General features: G+C 38.5%; 1 long non-coding RNA gene across 1 annotated transcript; it reads right to left on the bottom strand.

The window, feature by feature from the left end:
* Nucleotides 1-440: 440 nt before the first annotated feature.
* LOC118011344 lies at nt 441-4414 on the bottom strand. Its single transcript, XR_004679449.1, has 3 exons — nt 3933-4414; nt 2702-2765; nt 441-524 (listed from the first exon to the last, which is right to left on the bottom strand). It is a non-coding gene; the product is annotated as an uncharacterized LOC118011344 (long non-coding RNA).
* Nucleotides 4415-6919: the final 2505 nt, after the last annotated feature.

The raw sequence follows: 6919 nt of genomic DNA, 5'->3' as shown, positions 1-6919 counted from the left end.
GACACATTTTTTATTAAAATGCTTACAACTTCACCAAGTAAATCCTTTGAAATCGAAGTGTACCTGTTTTTCTCTTAGGCGTTGGGGCACTTTTTAAAATAAAGCTGTATATCTGCTTTAAAATGAAAAGCTATTTCATCCTAGCTTATTACTACCAGGTATTTGAGGGATAGAGACTGGGAGTTACGGCTATAAATCTTTCAGAAGTGAGTGCCAGCCTGCAAGGTCAATATGGAGTCATTTCTAATCTTTTATCCTTGATTCTAACACATACACCCACACACACATTATATATGATCTATGTAAGTGTGAAAAATAGTCAAAGATAGTCAAAACTAACCTTATATAAAACTTGGTTGAATCAAGACTTAATTTCTTTACTTTAAACACTGTGAATATTGGAAAATTCCCTTAGTAATCCAGAAGTTTTCAAATGGCCTGATGTGCAGTCCTGTCTTTCGTAGGATATAAACAGGGCCCACACCACAAACAAAGAATGTCTTTCATCTTTCTACACACGGCCACTGAAGGAAAGAAGAGCAGGAGGAAAGAAAAGGTAGGAATGAGCAGAGAGGAGGAGGCAAGGTCAGAAAAGAATAAAGAGCTTGATGTTGGTCAAAGCACCAAGAAACAAACATCTAACACACTGACTTTTTTAAGGAAAATAGTACGTGCAATCCTTTATATTTTAACAGTAGGTAAAAATGGACAGAATTTAATAAAGTGCAGCAGTACAGGCATTTCTAAAATACTTCCTTTTTTTCATTCAAGGAGCATCCGTAAGTGAAGCTCTGTGGCTGAAAGTAGTCTTTTTGAGGATTAAATGAGTTGTTATACGGTAAAGCGCCTAGAACAGTGTCAGTAGAAATGTTAGGGTTCAGGGCAAAGAGTCAAGAAAGAATTCTTGAGATGTCTTTGGTGCAAAAAGGTGGTTTTATTAAAGCATGGGGACAGGACCCTTGGGCAGAAAGAGCTGCACTAGGATTGTGATGGGTGACTGATTATATACTTTCAAGTTGGGATAGCAGAAGTCTCTAAGGAATTTTGCAAGCAAGGTTTCCAGGACCTTGAGGGGACTAGCTGTTGTTAGGACAAGGTCATTTACTACTGTCTAGTAAAACCTTAGTCATGAGACTCTTCAGATGTATATCAGTGGGCCATATGCTTGGAGGATGATTGCTAACATTTATTTGGGGTGGGGCAGGAGAGATAAAGGAAGTTTCCAAAGGAATTTTTATATGTTAAAGTAGACTTACAGGATCCTGGGGGGTCAAGATAATGTTAAGCTAAGATTGCCTTTTGCCCTTAGCAAAGTATTAACATCGAGGCAGTGAGTTCCTAGAGGAGCTTCCTCTAGGAGTTCACTGCCTGTTTCAAGGACTTGTCAATGGGCTGTAAGTAGTAAATTTAATTTTTCTTTTGCCTTTCCCACATCAGGTAGTTGGTAAATATTTAATATATGGTAGCTACTATTATTACACCATCATAGTCAACATCACAGTTATCATCATCATCGTTACACTTTGCCCAGATAAAGATCTTGAATGGTTTCCCATTCCTCTCTTATTGTTTTTTAAATAAATCCACAAAATACTTTAGACGTCATGTTTGTGTTCCCAACTACACACATAAATAGGACAGTCTTCGAGAGTATGACCTGTGGGCTAAATATAAAATAAGCTGCAAATGTGATCTTTCCCCTCTGAAGGCTAAATGTTCCCCACTACTGATAACAACCAAACATTTGATGACCAGTTGCAATTTTCTTTTGCAACTTTAAATATGGCTTGCCATGTAGGCATAACAATGCTTTCGGTTAGTCTTCTTTCTCCTGAGAGATCTGCATATAGAGCATAAATTACCAATTATTGTATTATCACTTAACTCCACTGAAGCCCCCATATGCATGTGACATTAACCTAGCTGCTGTACACACAATAAAACAATGCAATCTCTGCCCTGTGAACACTTAAAGCAGTGACACCCACAAACATAAAGGATGCACAGTCTGGGTCTACATAACATTCCCACTCATCTGTTGGCCAGTCAATTCAGCCAGAAGAGCTGATTCTAGTCCTGTGCAGTTACAGCTACAGACAAGCACAAGGCTGAATAAATCAACAACCACACAATTTCACTTAGGTTCTCAAAATCTTAAGCCTACACATGGGTCTTTGTGATTATATGAAAGAAGGCAGTTGTGGATTTAAGTAAGAGATAATTATTTCTTCCTCTTACAGGAGCAGTACAAGAACGTTCCACTCTATTATTCCAAGAAGGTCACTGGTGGGAGAAGTGGACTGATCAAGGGACAAGCAATGGGAATTTTGATTTTTTTAAAATTTTTATTTATTTATTTATTTATTTATTTATTTATTTATTTATTTATTTATTTGAGAGAGAATGAGATAGAGAGAGCATGAGAGGGGGGAGGGTCAGAGGGAGAAGCAGACCCCCCGCTGAGCAGGGAGCCGGATGTGGGACTCGATCCCGGGACTCCAGGATCATGACCTGAGCCGAAGGCAGTCGCTTAACCAACTGAGCCACCCAAGCGCCCAACAATGGGAATTTTGGTACTGTATTAGGGCTCCCCAGAGAAACAGAAATAGAATGTGTGTGCGCGTGCATGCGCGCATGCGTGCGTACTCACGTGCATGTGTGCATGCGTAGGAGAGAGATAGATTACAAGAAATTGGCTCACATGATTATGGATGCTGAGAAGTCCAGCCCCAGGAGTCTGAAGGAAGGAAAAGACCAATGTCCAGCTTGAAGACAAAAAGGCAGAGAGAAAGTATTCTTTCTTACTTGGTCTACCCACGTTGGGAGGGGAAATCTGCTTTACTTGGTCTACCAATTCAAGTGTTAATCTCATCTAAAACACCCTGATAGACACAACCAGAAATAAGGTTTAACCAAATATCTAGGCACCCATAGCCCAGTCAAGTTGACACATAAAATTAACCATCACAGGATCTAAGGGTTGCTCAAGATGAATAGTCAGATAAACTAGTAAGCTGTTCACATACACACATACTGGCCTTCACTCCCCATCCCCCAAAACTTTATTCATTGGCATCAGTATCACCCAAGGCTTGTCACCCGTTAGCACTTTCTGTTTATCCCAGCAAGAGCCCATAAAGGGATTATTTGAGTTTAGGAGGGTGAGAAGATAAGACTGTTTCCTTAACCCACTCACTAACCTCACCCTGGCCTCGTTGAAAACTATTGAATATCTCACCTTCGTTTCTCTCCCCAGCCACTTTTTTTTTTTTAAAGATTTTATTTATTTATTTGACAGAGAGAGACACAGCGAGAGAGGGAACACAAGCAGGGGGAGCGGGAGAGGGAGAAGCAGGCTTCCCACTGAGCAGGGAGCCCGATGCGGGGCTCGATCCCAGGACCCTGGGATCATGACCTGAGCCGGAGGCAGACACTTAACCGACTGAGCCACCCAGGCGCCCCTCTCCCCAGCCACTTTATAGTGCTGGGCTCTAGTTGACACCTTAAGGACAGAGCAGTCCCCTAGAAAGGATGTCCCCAGGACTTTAAAAGTAAGCCTGTGCCAGCAATAAGCTATCATTCAGGATAAACCTAGACTGCCTTTATCTCATTTTTCAGCACCATTCTATTGCTATCTTATTGCTAACCTACGTTCTTATTCATGATTCTACCTCCAAAATTAACTCTACATAGTTAAACATACCCTCCTGACCCTCAAAGCATTGTTTTGAAGAGAAAATAATCACCCAATGAGCACTCCTTGGTTTTTGACCCTTAAACTCTCTACTTGAATTGGATCTGGCTTTGACTACACCTTAACCCATTCTTAACTTTGCATCACTCCCCACATTCAAAGGGTGGACCACAATGGGATACTTATCCTGCTATAGAAGAGAAACTTCCTAGAAATATATTGAGGACTCTGGTTCTACCTTTTCTTCCTCTTCCTTTTCCCAAAGCCACGATTCCTTCTCCAAACAGCCTGGCTCCTCCAGGAGCTATAAGAATGATAGGGTGCATGAGACACTGTGTTCAAAATAGGCACTCTCTAACAGATGGTGCAGAATGGTGAGTTAAAGAGAGAAAACCATTGTTAGGCAACATTTCAAACAACAAAACTAAGTTGTGGGGGCTTGGGGAGGCAATTGTGTTTTGGTTCAAAGCAGCAAATTACCTGGATGTCTTACGGTATCTGACAATCTAAGAATATCAAATTATCCACTGAAAATCTGGCTACCTAAGCTGCTTTTCCCAACTGCACATTATTTGCTCAACAAATTTTCTGCTTGCAAGTCTCTGAGAGGAAATTTCAAAATGCTCTTTTCACCAGTAAAGAAAAATAGATATTTTTAAAAGAGACTATAGAAAGAATCTACAGAATGAAACACCAAATTTCCCTGAAACTTTCAAGTTTCTCCTGGAAATAATTATAGCTCTCTGTAGCAAATGATGCCTTCCACTTACATTAATTAAGCATGATAACCTAGATAAATTGCTGCCAGCTATAGTATAAAATAAATATATATTAATTTCATCTAAAACCTCAAAGGTTTGAAGATGCTTAACCCCTTTATCATAGATGGGGAAGAATATTCACCAAATCCGTTGACATGCAAGCAGAATTGGTCACAAATGAAAGATGCGGGAGGCCCAGTTCTGCAAGACTAGCTTTCATGGTTGGAGAAAACCAGTCCTTTCTGTTCTTAAGGGAACCAATTCAAGTCAAGTCCAACAGAATCTTCAAATGTTGTTACTATGGCCAAACAATAACCATCACTAGTGATCAGGTAGATTCCAAGTTATCTTCTGGAACAGGTCCACCTTGTCTTAAATGGAGAAGTGGCATGGCATAGGGGAACAAACATGAGCTTTGGCATCAGACCCAGGCTAAATATCTGGCTCAGCCACTTACTAGCTCTAAGACATTGAGCAAATTATTTAACCTCTGAGTTTCATTTTCCTCATCTATAATCAAGATAATCTTATTTACTAAATTCAAAGGATTTTTTTGAAGAGCAAACAAAATAAAGCACCTCAATGACCCCATCATAGTTCCTAGTACCATGTTTTGTGCCCAATAAATGAGAAATCAAAAAAATGAGGGGCCATGCCACAACATGGAGGAACCTTGAAAACATAATGTTAAGTAAAAGAAGCCAGTCACAAAAGACCATATGTTGTATGATTCCATTTATGTGAAATGTCCAGAATAAGCAAATCTGTAGAGACAAAAAGTCAATTAGTGGTTGCCTAGGGCTGGGAGTGGGGAGTGGGGTATGGGGAGTGACTGTTAATGGGTACAGGTTTCTTTTTGAGGTGATGACAATCTCAGTCATTTAAATGATATGTTTAGACCACTTAAATTATTCATATGTAGGGCTTAAGTCTGCTATTTTATTATCTGTTTTCTATTTATTTGTTTGTTCTATTTCTTATTCCTCTGTTTCCCTTTAAAGGCCTTCTTTTGGGTCACTTGAACATTGAATAGAAATCCATTTTGATTTATGTTTAGTGTATTTGAATTTTATAATTTTTTTTGTTTTTTTTTTTAAGATTTTATTTATTTATTTGACAGAGAGATAGAGAGAGAGTACAAGTAGGCAGAGAGGCCGGCAGAGGGAGAGGGAGAAGCAGGCTCTCCGCCGAGCAGGGAGCCCGATGTGGGGCTCGATCCCAGGACCCTGGGACCATGACTTGAGCTGAAGGCAGCCGCTTAACCGACTGAGCCACCCAGGCGCCCCTTGAATTTTATAATTTATAATGTGTTTATATATGTTTTTGTTGGTTGCTCTAGGTATTACTATATATATATATATATATATATATATATATATATATATATATATATACACACACACACACACACACACACTCAACATAGCACAGTCTACTTGGACCAATATTTTACCACTTCAAATGAAGTGAGGAAACCTTACATCCATTTAAGTCCCTTTACAATATCCCCACTTTTTAAAATATAAATATCTGAAGTATTTTCTCTACATACATTGGGCAGTTAAAGTTATAATTTTTGCTTCAACCAACAGACCATTCAAAATCTGATGAGAAGGCTAGTCTGTTATATTTACAGATTATATTATATATGTTATACTTACACATTACATTGTGTTGTTGTTGTTTTTTTTTCCTTTCTGAAGTCCCAGCCTTCTTCTGTGATCATTTTATTTCTTTTTAGGGAACTTTCTTTAGCTATTCTTTAAGGGTAGGTTTGCTGGTAACAAATTCTCTTATTAGTGTTTTTTGTTTTTTGTTTTTAATTTGAGACTGTTTTCCTCACCCTTTCATGCCAGAAGTGTATTTTTGCTGCATACAGAATTTAGTGTTGAGAGTTCCTTCAGTGCCACTTCCTTCTGGCGTCAATGGCTTCAGATGATAAATTCACTGACATTTGAATCCCTGGGCCCCTATAGGTAATTTATTGTTTCTCTTTAGCCTCTTTCAAGATTTTTTCTTGTCTTTAGTTTTCAAAGTTTTGATTATTACGAGATCTTGACATGGGTTTCTTTGGATTTATCCTTTTTGTGATTTACTTAGCTTCTTAAATCAGGAGCTTTGTGGTTTTTGCCAAATTTGTGAAGTTTTTAGCCACTATTTCTTCAAATATTTTTTTTCAATCCACAGTATTTCTTCTCTCCTTCCAGGACTCTGATAATGCAAATATTAGATCTTTTGTTATTGCTCACTGTCACTGAAGCTCTGCTCATTGTTTTTTCAGCCTATTTTCTCTCTGTTGTTCAGATTGGGTAATTTCCATTGACATTTCTTCAAGTTCACTGATTCTTTTCTCTGTCATCTCCAATCTACAATTGAGCCGGTCTGGGAATTTTTTTTTTTTTTAATTTCAGTTAATTGTTTTTCAATTCTATAACATTCCTTTTTTCTTTATATTTTTTATTTC

This window comes from Mirounga leonina, unplaced genomic scaffold, assembly GCF_011800145.1.
Source record: "Mirounga leonina isolate KUSES-001 unplaced genomic scaffold, KU_Mleo_1.0 Mir_101664, whole genome shotgun sequence".
NCBI classification, from domain to species: Eukaryota; Metazoa; Chordata; class Mammalia; order Carnivora; family Phocidae; genus Mirounga; species Mirounga leonina.
The sequence above is the reverse complement of the archived record's forward strand: the minus strand, read 5'-3'. Positions and strand labels throughout refer to the sequence as shown.